The sequence below is a fragment of the Cupressus sempervirens genome, chromosome 10, assembly GCF_028749045.1.
Source record: "Cupressus sempervirens isolate cs-2001-9-10 chromosome 10, ASM2874904v1, whole genome shotgun sequence".
NCBI lineage: Eukaryota > Viridiplantae > Streptophyta > Pinopsida > Cupressales > Cupressaceae > Cupressus > Cupressus sempervirens.
In genome coordinates this window covers 796,449,128-796,465,484 of record NC_143127.1, presented here as the reverse complement: position 1 = coordinate 796,465,484, position 16,357 = coordinate 796,449,128, and positions in this window count along the sequence as shown.

Below are 16,357 nucleotides of genomic sequence, written 5' to 3'. Positions count from 1 at the left end.
AGGGATGTTGTTAGACATGCAAAGGAAACTTGAGAGACACCATTTGCAAATCAAGTTATGATCGCGATAATTTCGGGGGAATTTAAACTTTGAGAGATTCAGATAGGCAAACGAGAATGAATGACATAATTATACAGACATCTGGTACCAGAATGAAAATATGAGCAAATTAAATAGTCATTTATATTTTTACACTTCTTTTATCGTGCAACCAAAAAAAAAATACACAATATAATGGGGGAGAGCATAAAGACTCGTTAAGGTGGGCCTAATAGGTAATATTTTTTATGATTGTTAGATTACACAGCTAGCAACAAAACTATATTAGGATGGTTTCAGCTGACACTCATAAACTTCAAACAAAAAACAAAATTCATATAAAAAATTTAAATTAAGCTAAACTGGTTTCCACTTTCCTATGAGAAGCAAAACACAATGGTTGGGAGGAGGTAAGTATCTATGTAAAGAGAAATATACAATGTTTGGGAGGCGATTGAGATAGATAGTGTTGTACCAAAAATTTGATGTTTTTGATAAAGGAAAACAAGTTTTGAAGGGTGCTTTAAACTCTATACAAATTGAAATTTTCAATGAAGCCCAAATCAAAAAATACTACAGCCCAAAGGTGAAACAGGTCATCAACCAAAACAAGGGGACCAGGGTGGCATCATAGATAATACAGTTTTCATCAATCACCAAAACAAGTTTTGAATGGGCACCTAAAACCCCATGGTTACAAAAGAAATAGACAGTCCTTAACCATATCAAACTACAAAGAACAACAAGCCAAAAGAGCCAGGAGATCCAAAAACGGCTGCAAACATGCCAGGCCTCAAGATTTACCTTCCGGTCCCCGTCTTTTGAGATTGTAGTGCCATATCAAAAGATGGAGCAGAGGGCTTGACCTTTTTTCTTTTTACAGTTGGCCATCCATCTTCCAACATACCGGTGGCCTTCTGGCACACAAAGTCAGCAACACCACAACCAACCCCCAAAACCTCTTGGGCAGTAGAACCACCACCACCACACGACATCAGGACCGCAACAGAAGAAGGGACAACAACATCTTGAGACATAGCCACAAGAGGGGCTACAATTGAATCACCAGTGACAAAATTCGAAGGAGGGAGAACTGAAGAGGTCACTAATGTTGGGGCAACATTTGTACCATTAGAGATAGCAATCGAATTTGCCACCAAAGAGTCCTGAGAAGAGCCACCATCCCCAAGAGAGGGGGCTTTTTGAACCATGTAGTGATCATCTGAAAGCCCCTTCCACCAAGAAAGCGACTTCTTCGGTCTAGACTTTTTAGAGGAGCAGTGCGTAGCAAGGTGGCTGGTCTTATGGCATTTCCTGCATCTAAAGGGGATACCCTCATAATAGAGAAGCTAAATCCAAGAGCCAAGAGGGGTGGGGTGGCTAACTTAATTTTTTCAGGGAATCCCTTGGAGACGTTGATCTCCAGAAAAATACAAGCATACATCGTCCAAAACACATTGGAAGACACAATATCAACTAGCAAGAAGTCCCTAAGGGCCTCCTCCATTGCCTCTAGGACAGAATCCAACCTTAGGTGAATTGCATTTAAGGGAAAACAAAAATGTTGGCTTTAGTTTTTGAGCTTTTCAAGATGAAAATGCCTAACCAACCAATAATTTTTTATATAGAAAAAAAAACATTAAAAATACAAAATAAAGAGTAGAGGCAATTGTCGAACTAGAAGGGTCAAATGTAGACCGCAAGAATAGAGGGGTGAGAGTTCTTTCTACAACTTTGGACAATTGTCTAGGTTATATTATCCTTAGTCTACCCAATGAAGGAGACTTTGTTACAACTCCTCAACAAAGGAGTCTCTATTACAGTAAGTGTCAATGAAATTGCTAGAAAGTTATAGAAGCTAAGCATCATCAACAAAACCATGGTGCAACATAGTAACATAGGTAGAGGGGGCAAAAATGCCCTCCTGGCTTGAAGTTGATGCACCAATAGTGATGGGGGCATCAACAATGGTTGCAGTAGGAGCAACCCTTGGAACGACATAATCTTGGCCATGATCAACAACATGGGCCTCGTCAAGATTTTCCACATGGGGCGTCTTCTTCATTAGTAGCTTGGGAGTCCTCAAAGGAGAACTCAGAAAGGGAGTAAAAAATATGGACCATCGAATGCTTGTTGGTAGTACCTCTGCAACAATGAAGAGCGCATTCAGAAGCCATGTGACCAGTAGAGAAGCAACATTGACAAGGGAAGGGATGACCCTCGTAATCTAGCACTTGAGTCCAAGGCCCATCCCCAACAATGAGCACCACGTTTCGAAGGAACGGTTGAGACACATCTAAATCAACCAATAAACGAGTAATAGTAGAATGACCTAAAGCCGTTGTAGCTTCATCTACCTTTAAGAACTGACCAATGCAATTCCCTACAGCCTCAAAGCAGAACATCTCCCAAAAATGAAGCAAGAGATCAGGGAGCTGAACCCACATATGCACGCACATTGAGTGGTTCAGTGAGAAGATTGCAAGATTGCATGAGCCGCTCCATGGTTTGACAAAAAGGTAACAATTCCCCGCAAACCCACAACTTGTTCAAGATCAAATTTTGGTCAAAAGTACATTTTGGTCTTTAGAAGAAGAGCAGAGGGGGTAGAGATCATTATAGCTCTATTTCTAAGGGGTAGAGATCAATATAGGTCTATTTCTAAGAGTTGGTAACCCAACAGTATAGATCGAAGAGAGAGGGCCAGAGGCTTGCAAATCTACCAACCGAACCATATTGCTGATAGCAGTCTAACCTTTTCCACAACTAAAGAGATGCAAACAATCACAAGTGAAGCTTTAACACAAGAAATGAGACAGTTTTTCTTCTTGGAGGGGGCAGTAGCAAAGGATTTTGAAACATTAGCATAGCTCCTCCCACCAGTGAGAGGAGATCTGGGGGAAGAACCCCACACTGGTCAGCCTTAGTCCAATGGCCCCTAGCACCAGCCATAAAGTGGGTGGCAAAATGTCCAGTAGGAAGACCAGAAGATGGACCGCCATTACCACATAAAGCAATAACTGATGCCCCTGAGGAAGTCGGAAGAACACCTCAGCAGTAGTAATTGTCAAAACATTCCCAAGTAGCCGACAAGCAGACGTTGCCCATGCACTATAAGGAGCCAGGGCACCAAGACCCGATGCAGCCCCTGGTATGCTCAGACGCGGCAAGGGAGCCATCATCCAATATATATATAAGAGAGTCATAGAACAAACAACCCCTCCAACTGCAGACGAAGAAGCACCGTTCGCAGAAGCAAAATTTGAAATTGGTGAGCGGGAAGGACTGTTGGCGAGAGCAGCGAGAGCCATTGTTAACATATTAAATGCTCTAACCAAACAATACTTGTATGAGGAAATTTGATGTTTTTGAACACTCCCTAGACCCATTAATATTCTGCAATTTAATTGCTCCTTATTGATGTGCATATCTTGCTAGGAAAGGAGAATAATAATAAATGAGATGAGATGCAAGGAATTCTTAAGATAGAAAGGGTAAAAATTCAATTTTATCAACATTCAACTAATAACATTAGAGAAAATTGAACAATTCAATTTTTTAAAAAAGTTTTATTTAATAAGATGCATACTGTCAATGGGATTGTATGGTATTGTTATAGGTACTTCCAATTACTGCTTTTAGAAAGTCCAAAAATGATAATACATGTACTAATAGTTGATATCACATGTACTAATAGACGATCTCACATGTACTACTAATTGATCATTTACTAGCTTTCTTGTTTGTTGTTTGGTTTGTTTGTGCCAAAAATATTATTTTTTTGAGTGAGTTGCTGTTAGGGGATGAATATAATAGGTATAGGATAGATGTTTTGAATTGACACTTTTCAACCACTTCACACTCCACAGTTTCTACAGAGAGCTTTGTAATGCATAAACGTCTAAACCTTAGTTTTCGACTCTTCAATGATCATTTACTAGCTTTCTTGTTTGTTGTTTGGTTTGTTTGTGCCAAAAGTATTTTTTTTTTGAGTGAGTTGCTGTTAGGGTGTCATGTCCCCAATTTTTGGTGACAGTTCGATTTAATTAATTTAATTAATGGTTGTCCAAGGACGACTAATTAGTTATTTTAATTAAATAAATAAATATTAAAAGATGACCTTGTATTTAATAAAGTGACTTGGAGTATTTAATAAAGTCACTTAAGAGATAAGATCAAAAAAGTTCTAGAAGTCTTTGGAGAGGATGGAGGGAAAATAATAAATAGGCACCCCGGGGCTCCATTCGAATCATGCAGTTGATTATCTCTCTTTGATTTTCAGGTTGTGATTCAATCACAGGTGCATTGTGAAACCTAGGGTTTCTACAATTGTCACAGTTGGCCATTGAGAACGATAACTCTCAATTGGTACGCAATTTTGAGGGTGTGAAATATCATCTGAATTATTGCAGATTGGAGGTGACAATCAGTCATTTCATCGGGGCTAAATTCGTGGCCAAAGGTCAATTTTGAATGATACATTAGAGTCGGGTGACAGTGAAGAATTGGGTTAAAGGCAACAACCGGACTGAAGAAATATGAGTTTATAACCGGCAGCAACGAAGGACAAATCTGATACCCTACTTGATAGAGCTCACAATTAAATACACCATTGTCAAGGGTAGTCGAGCAGAAGGCGCATCAAACTGTGTGCGTCTAAGGTTTACTATTCTCACCATAGGAGGAAATAATTATCGAAACAGCCAGTCTATACATATTTCGTGGGACTGGACATAGTCGAAATTGTCATTGAAGACAGGGCTGGAAATAGTAGACGACACGAACCACGGATTAAGGCATCCGCTCAAGCATGTTCCAACTGTTTCAGACCAATTACGGACGGGCCGAAGGTGTCACCAAGGGACGCAAGACATTCATCGTGGACTGCAAATTCAAAACAGGAGGACGCCATTAAATATTGAATCTCCTTTACGGTTTGTGGGGGAGGAATCTGCAGTCGGGCTCAGGAAGGGGGCGTTTTGGTTTGGACGGGTTAACAGGAGCATTCTCAATTACATTGCCGATTTCCAGCAAAATCGTGGGACGCTGACTGAAGGTAGATGATTGCCGCGCAGAATAGACGGATTGGCAGGAAGAAGACTAATCGACAATTATTGCTAAGAATCGCACAGACCCAAACAGTTATTGCTAAGAATCGCGGGCATCGGCATTCCTTAAATTGCTCAGTCCGAGCATTATGAACTGCGGATTTGATTCTCGATAGTACAGGTCACGAATCACATTGAAATTCCGCATGTGATACCCAACGGTAATGTTATTTAGAATGCGGGCAGTCGGAGCAGTGAAGGTCTAGCGGAATCCATGGGAGTGGTAAACCTCGTGGCTTTCTAAATAACTCATTCTACGCTTGTCCCTGCATCTGGAGTAATAATGGAAAGACGTCAATCATAGGATCGAGACTTGTTGGCAAGATTACCATCAAACGAATGCCATCATCTTGGAAGCTAATGTAATCTCAGGTTCTTATGACTATTCCTATTGCCAAAAACTTGTCTGGTTCCTTTCCTAGTTTGTTCAGTTCTAATCTTCAGACTCAATTACTATTCTGGATTGCCAATAAAATTTAGTATTTGCAATTGAAAGCTCCGTGGGTATTAGACAATATTCTTCTGAAACAATGCAAAATGATTCAAACATTATACTTGCTTGCGTATATGGTTATATGATAAGTATTTGACGAAAGGCTAAAGACAGCACGGGTTTTGTAAAAAGGTCATTCCAGCAGTGTTAGAGCCTGTTTGCTAACTGTTTGACAAAATGCCTAATCATTGAAGTTTTAAGAAATTTAGTGCTTAAAGAGTCAATCATCCTGTCGGGGATATTTCATAGGGGATGAATATAATGGGTATCGGACAAATGTTTTGAATTGACACTTTTCAACCACTTCACACTCCACAGTCTCTACAGAGAGCTTTGTAAATGCATAAAAGTCTAAACCTTAGTTTTCGACTCTTCAATCACCAATAGAGGTTCACTAAGAAAATTGACAAATTTTGATGTATGAATTAGGGGTTCTAGGTGCACGAAGTTAGCCTAGGTGGCTATTGAATCTCTTCCCTTGATCTGTTGATAAGTAGGATGTATTTTCCGTAGTAGATCAATTAACATTTGTTGTTTGATAACCTTTAGATTTTTCAATTTGACATGGCCAATATTTATTCACACCAACAACATCGCAAACTATGGAGCCCTTTCCATGGGTAAGTTAGCACAAAGAGTAAGGGTCAAAATTTATTTGTTGCACATTAAACTAGGTCCTATCACTTGCGACCTTCCAAAGAAGTCATCAAAATATTGGGTCATTAATTAAATTACTTGTCAATATAAACCATACCAAGAGAAGATCAATTGCTGATTTTATGACCATCTCTTTTGTCACATTCTCTCTATGTACTCATCTTTAAAAATGAGTTTGTATTTGCTATTAGAAAAGACCAATTGATGAAAACATGTGATTTCTCATAGGTACTTGACTATATTGAAAATAGAATAGAACTCATCCATAATGACTATGTAGAAAGTGACGTACTAATCCTTTAATTATAAATTCATGACAATCTTTTTTGTTTTTTTTTTAATAGAAAAGGGGTACTTGTATTGTACATGATGAACATAACTCTATGATACCTCTAACAACTTCACACTTCAAAGAAATTAATGCCTCATTAGTGAAGGACATAATGCATCAAAATAATGACATGTTGGAATACCTAAGGGAATATAATTTAGAGTGCCAATGTAATTGTAGAGGGATTGGATTTTGTAGTTGAAGCTTTTAATATAATTTCTCAATTATTTTTTATGGGAATAATTTAATGTTCAAAATAGATCCTAACATTGTTATCCACAACCTAGTCACTAAATTAGACGTAAAATTGGTGGTACAAAATGTTGACCAAATAAGCCCAAAGTTATTGCAATGGTGAAGGAGTTGATGAAATTTACTTAGTTGCATCAAAATTGTAGACTATTCTACATGGACATAAAAATAATAGAATATAAGAACTTACCTCAATTTTAGGGTTAACAATAAAGTTTTTCCTAAAGATGATTTTCCTCTTCCTTCAATGATTATGATTTTTGATTTGATATGTTATGAGTTTTGATCATCTTGGATACATATATAGTTTACAAATAAAATATGTAATACAAAGTGAGGAAAGTAAGACCACATTTATCATTCCACTAGGAACCTTTTTCTCAATGGAAATGCCCTTTCATTCAAAGAACATAGTTGCCACTTATCTAAGTGATATGTCCTGCATTTTCATGACCTAATCCAAAACATTAGATTCATATTTCAAGATAACACTAAACCTAAAGAACCACACTTCCAAAATCATAGCTAAAGCCTTTCTAGGCTTAATTTTTCTTTTGCTTGATGATTGACATTGACCCAAAGAAAGTGAAGGCTATCTATTTTTAAAAAAATGTTATTTATTTATCCGACTTCTTTTTTGATAATATTTTCATTTAAAATAATTGTTAGCTATATCATTCAAATGAATAATAGAAAATAGTTAAGGCATAGGAATGAGAACAATATACTAAAATTTGGAATTAATGTAGTAGCTTATAACTTGAATAATGGGTTTATAAATAATTTGTCCTAAACAAGATTCAATGGTCTTTGGAAGTGGTGAAAACACAATATCATTAGGAAATCAATAATCCCCACCCATAATCCTATTACAATACAGGGTATGTGCAGGATCATGGTCAACCAAACTATGGCCTTAAGTGGTAGTGAAAAACCAACAAATCAGGGTTATGTCAACTTGACACATAATTTTAAAGTGGTTATAGACTTTATATCAAAAAGTTGTAAGAAAATAATCTGTAGGAAATTGAATGTAGTTTATAAACTACTAGGCCTTATCTGGAGAAAAAAAATATTTGATTGGTCAAAAGTTTGGATTTTAATGCAGTACTACGAAAATTTTAGGGCAAAAATAAAAAGTAGGTGTATGTTTGACCACCTTAATCAAAATCAAATGATAATATTTTTAATATAATTATAGATATAAAAAGTAGACTCATGCTCGGATGTGACGCATATTTTTGAGTATTTTTATTCCAAATAAATAATTAATTATGAATTTTCTACTAATTTTTTTTCAAAATAAAAAACTCCCGTGTCTGACCACCTTAACTAATTGAAAACTTTACCAATTTTTTTTTCCTATAAACTAGGCAAAGCATAGAATGTGACGCAACTTTTGGATTTAAAAAATGTTATATTGTTTGAAAGTTAGAGCTATTTTTCAATCATTATGTCAATCAACACTTTACAATAATCTTCATTGAAAATTAACTAATAAATACTTATCAAACTCAGAATTTGACAACAATTATATCAATGGAATTTTGAGTGTTATAAAAAAAACCCTTTTTGTTTCATTCAATTTCGCTGAAAATAACATTATCAAATGGCCACTTGAAGTCTGAGTGTCAGTGAAACCCTTCTCAAACATGTTTTTTGGGTTAACCAAATAAGTTTGGTAAATACCAAGCCTAATCAGATACCCGAATTCAAATCGGGTATCCGTTTACAAATAGGATACCCGATATGAAATTGCTGATCCGATTACTCTGAATTTTCCAATTGGGAGGGAAACCACCCACATTGAAAATTTTGGAGGGAACTTTTAGAGGAAGCTTTTAGAGGGAAACTTTAGAGGGAAATTTTAGAGGGAAATTTATTTTCGAGAAGTGTGGGCATTATTATTATTACATATGATTATGATTATGATTATTATTATTAACTATTATTATTATATATGATTATAATTATTATTATATATAGTAATATGTATGATTATTATGATTATTATTATTAAGTATAATATAGTTATAAATATAATTATTATTATAACTAAATATAATATAGTAAGATATATGATAAATGTTATTATTATTAAATATATATAGTAATATTATATGATTATTATTATATATAACAATATATATAGTTAATATTTTATTAAATATATAATCTAATAATATATTATTATTATATTAAAATATACTGTATTATATTATTATTAAATATAATATTGTCATGAAATCTATTGAAAGGGGTCATAGGTTAACCTATGACCCCTCTCGATGCATTTCATGACAACATATGTCCCTAGGGCCCCTAGTGACCCCTTTCGACGCATTCCCAATGGGTCCCTAGGGGTCCTAGGGCCCCTAGGGACATATATTGTCATGAAATGCATCGAGAGGGGTCATAGGTTAACCTATGACCCCTCTCGATGCATTCAAACCAACCAAATGCGTCTCTAGGGTTCCTAGGGCCCCTAGGGACATATGTTGTTATGAAATGTGTCAATAGGGGTCATAGATTAATCTATTACCCGTCTCGATGCATTGGAACCAACCAAATGGGTCTCTAGGGTTCTTAGGGCCCCTAGGGACATATGTTGTCATAAAATGTGTGTTGATGCATTTGAACCAACCAAATGGGTCCTTAGGGGCCCTAGGGCCACTAGGGACATAAGTTGTCATGAAATGCATCGAGAGGGGTCATAGGTTAACCTATGGCCCCTCTCGATGCATTAGAACCAACCAAATGCATCCCTAGGCACCCTAGGGCACTTAGGGACATATGTTGTCATAAAATGCATTGATAGGGGTCATAGATTAACCTATGACCCCTCTTGATGCATTGGAATTAACCAAATGGGTCCCTAAGGGTCATAGGGCCCTTACGGACATATGTTGTCATGAAATGCATCGAGAGGGGTCATAGGTTAACCTATGACCCCTCTCGACACATTAGAACCAACCAAATGTGTCCTTAGGGGTCCTAGGGCCCCTAGGGACATATGTTGTCATGAAATGTGTCAAGAGGGGTTATAGGTTAACCTATGACCCCTCTTGACGCATTCGAACCAACCAAATGCATCCCTAGGGGTCCTAGGGCCCCTAAGGACATATATTGTCATGAAATGTGTCGATAGGGGTCATAGATTAACCTATGACCCCTCTCGATGCATTGGAACCAACCAAATGGATCCCTAGGGGTCCTAGGGCCCCTAAGGACATATGTTGTTATGAAATGCGTCAAGAGCAGTCATAGGTTAACCTATGACCCCTCTTGATGCATTCAAACCAACCAAATGAGTCCCTAGGGCCCCTAGGGACATACATTGTCATGAAATGCATCATCTATGGCCCCTCTCTATACATTAGAACCAACCAAATGCATCTCTAGGAACATTTGTTTTCATGAAATGCGTTAAGAGGGGTCATAAGTTAACCAATGACCCCTCTCGAAGCATTAGAACCAACCAAATGCGTTCCTAGGGGCCCTGGGGCCCCTAGGGACATATGTTGTCATGAAATGCATCAAGAGGAGTCATAGGTTAACCTATGATGCCTCTCGACGCATTGGAATCAACCAGGGCCCCTAGAGACATTCCTTGTCATGAAATGCGTCAAGAGGGGTCATAGGGCCCCTAAGGACTTATGTTGTCATGAAATGCATTGAGAGGAGTCATAGGTTAACCTATGATGCCTCTCGACACATTGGAATCAACCAGGGCCCCTAGGGACATTCCTTGCCATGAAATGCATTGAGAGGGGTCATAGGTTAACCCATGACCCCTCTTGACACATTTGAACCAACCAAATGTGTCCCTAGGGCCCTAGGGCCGCTAGGGACATATGTTGTCATGAAATGCATCGATAAGGGTCATAGATTAAATTACGACCCATCTCAATGCATTGAAACCAACCAAATGGGCCCTTAGGGACCCTAGGGACATATGTTGTCATGAAATGCGTCAAGAGGGCTCCATTAGAACCAACCAAATGCATCCCTAGGGGTTCTAGGGCCCCTAGGGACATACGTTGTCATGAAATGTGTCGACCTATGACCCCTCTCGATGCATTAGAACCAACCAAATGTGTCCCTAGGGGTCCTAGGGCCCCTAGGGACATATCCTCTCATGAAATGTGTCGAGAGGGGTCATAGGTTAACTATGACCTCTCTTGATGCATTAGAACCAACCAAATGCATCCCTAGGGGTCCTAGGGCCCCCAAGTACATATGTTGTGATGAAATGCATTGAGAGGGGTCATAGGTTAACCTATGACCCCTCTCGACACATTAGAACCAACCAAATGCGTCCCTAGGGGTCTTAGGGCCTCTAGGGACATGTTGTCATGAAATACATCGAAAGGGGTCATAGGTTAAACTATGACCCTCTTGATGCATTAGAACCAACCAAATGCGTCCCTAGGGGTCCTAGGGCCCCTAGGGACATATGTTGTCATGAAATACATTGAGAGGGGTCATAGGTTAACGTATGACCTCTCTCGACGCATTGGAACCAACCAAATGTGTCCCTAGGGCCCCTAAAGCCCCTAGGGACATACGTTGTCATTAAATGCGTCGAGAGACCCTTGTCGACGCATTAGAACCAATCAAATCGATCATAGGTCATAATAATAATAACAATAATAACATAAATTACGTTATTATATTTAATAATAATAGTAAAAATCATAATAATATAATATAGTAATCATATATTATATATATATATATATAATATTTACAGGTTATAATAATAATAACATATATTACTATATTTAATAATAATATAATATAATACTAATCATATATATATTAATCATACATTCTAATGAAATTTGTTTACATTGCCCATAATTCCCTCCAAAATTTGGGAATCAATATCCGATATCTGATCTGATGTCAAATATCTGATTTAATATCGAGTATCCAATCTGAGATCGGATACTCGATTAAACTGGCATGATTTTCCCAACATATTCCCTGTCACTGCAAACCCAACAATATCACTTTTGGTGGGCCATTTTCACAAGTTTTGGGAAAACTAATTTTTTGGGGCCCAAACGATCGAAAAAGGTTCAATAATATATCATTAGGTGTCTAATATTGTCATCTGAATGAGGAGCAATAGTCGTCGAAAGGCTAAATGAAAAAGGAAGGTATCAAATGAAGACATTGTGGCATATAGGGAAAGGGACAAAGTAAATCACTGAAGGAAAAGACAAGGTATGTTAAATGTGAGTCAAGTTGACGATGTATTGGTTGAAGGTGAAATCAGAGTAAGATAATGAGTATGTACAGTTGGGAAATGAAAATGTAACAATTGATAACAATAATGCTGGGATTGAAAATTTAGAGAATAAAAATTTAGAGAATGAAATGCTACCAGGTCATAATGTAAATTGCATGATTGACAGTGCCGAATATGACAGTGCACATGAACCTTACATATCTCCTAATTATAATTGAAATGAAGGTTTTAGAATAGCAAAATGGATAATTGAAATTGATGAAATGATTATTACCAATTTGGAAGGGAAAAAATTAGAAAGAACCATTCGATTATGGGCTTCAAGACTATTTAAAATGTTTTTCGGCAACAAGACAGTGGTGGAGCAATGTCAACTTTTTATGCACTTATTAAAGACGCAAAAGATGAGACCTATGTTTTCCAAATTGAAGATTTGTGCCAATAAAACATTGGAAAGAAATGCCATTATTGTTAAGAATATTTTTAGTGCTCTCAATAACATTGGAAAAAATAGCAGGGAGAAGGATAAGAGAGTTGCTCGAAGGGTTATTACAACCTCTTTGGTAAGTCATCATTTGAGAAATGGTAGATATATGAGACAAACTTGTATTGAATTGAACCTAAATCATACTACTTTGAGAAGAGCATTTAGTAGACGAGAGAGAATTGATGATCCTCTTCAAAATGAAACATGAGATTTTGGTGGGAGACTTCCATGTTTTGATAAGAAGCTATCCGATGATGTGAAGGAAGAAATTACACAATTTTGGCACTCTAGCTCAAGAGTATTACCCAATGCTAAAAACATGTTAAAGTTGAGAATTGGCATCAGAGACCACACACCACATCCTAAACATTATTTGGAGGTAAGTCAAACTATGTTGTTGGGTATGTGCAAAATCATGGTGTACCAAACTATGGCCTTAAGTGGCAGTGAAAAATCAGCAAATCAGAGTTATGTCAACTTGACACATAATTTTGAAGTGGTTATGGACTTTATATCAAAAAGTTGTAAGAAAATAATTTGTAGAAAATTGAATGTAGTTTCAAAACTACTAGGCCTTATCAGGAGAAAAAAATAATTGATTGGTCAAAAGTTTGAATTTTAATGCAGTAATAAGAAAATTTCAAGGCGAAAATAAAAAGTAGGTGTATGTCTGACCACCTTAATCAAACTCAAATCATAATATTTTTTTAATATAATTATAGATATGAAAACTAGACTCATGCCCAGATGTGACGCATATTTTTTGATATTTTTATTCCAAATAAATAATTAAATATGAATTTTCTACCAAAACTTTTTCGGATTAAAAAAAGTCCCGTGTCTGACCACCCTAACTAATAGAAAATTTGATCAAATTTTTATTTTTTTATTGTTTTCTTATACTAGGTGAAGTATAGAATGTGACACAACTTTTAGATTTAAAAAATGTTATACCGTTTGAAAGTTATAGCTATTTTTCCTTCAGTATGTCAATCAACACTTTACAATAATCTTCATTGATAATTAACTAATAAATACTTATCGAACTCAGAATTTGACAGAAATTATATTGATGGAATCTAGAGAGCGATATTAAAAAACCCATTTCGTTTCATTCAATTTCGATCCAAATAACATTGTCAGACGGCTACCCGAAGTCTGAGTATCACTAAAACTCTCCATAAACACGTCTTTGGGGTTGACTGGGCAGGCTTGGTAAATACTAAGCCTGAATCGGACAAAATCGGATATCCGATTTGATATCGGATATCCGATATGGCTCGGTAGTCAAATTCCAAAAATCTTCAAATTTTGGAGGAAAATTCGATTTAAACGTTCTAGTTTTTTATTTTTAAATTATTTCACTTATATTAATATGTAAAGGCATATTTTAATATATTATATATATATAATAACGTAATGTAAACATACAAGATATAATCTAGTAATATATAATAATATCTTATGTTAATCTTATTACAATCTATAAATATAATATATATTATTATTATTTTTACTAAATATAATAACGTAATTTATATATATATAAAATACGTATTATATATTATTATATTAATATGTATGTTATTAATATATACAATAACGTAATATTTTCATTAAATGTAATATGTATTATATATCATTATATTAATATGTATAATAATATAATATTTATATAACAACATAATATTTTTATTAAATATAATATATATTATAAATATTATTATATTAATATGTATGTTATTAATATATTTATATAATAACGTAATATTTTCATTAAATATAATAATGTAATATGTATATGTATATATATATATATATATATATATATATATATATATATATATATAAAATTATATTGATATGTATATTATTAATATATATGTATATTATTAATATATAAGAGTCAAAGGGGGTCATAGGGTGACCTATAACCCTCTTTGACCCATTAAACGATGATATATGTCTCTAGGGTTCCTAGGACCCCTAGGGACATATATCGTCCTTTAATGGGTCAAAGGGGGTCCCTTTGACCCATTAAATGACGACATATGTCCCTAGGACCCCCAGAGACATAGCCGAATCGTTCATATCGGTCAAAGGGGGTCATAGGTCACCCTATGACCCCCTTTGACCCATTAAACGACGACATATGTCTCTAAGGGTCCTAGGACACCTAGGGACATATTCGAATGGGTATTATGGGTCAAAGGGGGTCATAGGGTGACCGATGACCCTCTTTGACCCATTAAATGATGACATATGTCCCTAGGGGTCTTAGGACCCCTAGGGACATAGTCAAATCGTTCATATGGGACAAAGGGGGTCATAGGGTGACCTATGACCCCCTCTGACCCATTAAATGACGACATATGTCCCTAGGGGTCCTAGGACCTCCAAGGACATAGTCGAATCATTCATATGGGTCAAAGGGGGTCATAGGGTGACCTATGAACCCCTTTGACCCATTAAACGACGACATATGTCCCTAGGGGTCCTAAGATCTCTAGGGACATATTCGAATGGGTAATATGGGTCAAAGGGGGTCATAGGGTGACCTATGACCCTCTTTGACCCATTAAACGACGACATGTCCCTAGGGGTCCTAGGACCCCTAGGGACATATTTCAATCGTTCATATGGGTCAAAGGGGGTCATAGGGTGACCTATGACCCTCTTTGACCCATTAAACGACGATATATATCTCTAGGGGTCCTAGGACCCCTAGGGACATATTCGAATGGGTAATATGGGTAAAAGGGGGTCATAGGGTGACCTATGACCCTCTCTGACTCATTAAACAACGACATATTTCTCTAGGGGTCCTAGGACCCCTAGGGACATATTCGAATTGTTCATATGGGTCAAAGGGGGTCATAGGGTGACCTATGACCCCCTTTGACCCATTAAACGACGACATATGTCCCTAGGGGTCCTAGGACCCCTAGGGACATATTCGAATGGGTAATATGGGTCAAATGGGGTCATAGGGTAACCTATGACCCCCTTTGACCCATTAAACGATGACATATGTCCCTAGGGGTCCTCAGACCCCCAGGGACATATTCGAATCGTTCATATGGGTCAAAGGGGGTCATAGGGTGACCTATGACCCTCTTTGACCCATTAAACAATGACATATGTCCCTAGGGGTCCTCGGACCCCTAGGGACATATTCGAATCGTTCATATGGGTCAAAGGGGGTCATAGGGTGACCTATGACCCTCTTTGACCCATTAAACGACGACATATGTCCCTAGGGGTCCTCGGACCCCTAGGGACATATTCGAATCGTTCATATGGGTCAAAGGGGGTCATAGGGTGACCTATGACCCTCTTTGACCCATTAAACGACGACATATGTCCCTAGGGGTCTTAAGACCCCTAGGGACATATTCGAATGGGTAATATGGATCAAAGGGGGTCATAGGGTGACCTATGACCCTCTTTGACCCATTAAACGATGACATATGTCCCTAGGGGTCCTTGGACCCCAAGAGACATATTCGAATGGGTAATATGGGTCAAAGGGGGTGATAGGGTGACCTATGACCCTCTTTGACCCATTAAACGACGACATATGTCCCTAGGGGTCCTAGGACCCCTAGGGACATATTCGAATTGTTCATATGAGTCAAAGGGGGTCATAGGGTGACCTATGATCCCCTTTGACCCATTAAACAACGACATATGTCCCTAGGGGTCCTAGGACCCCTAGGGACATATTCGAATG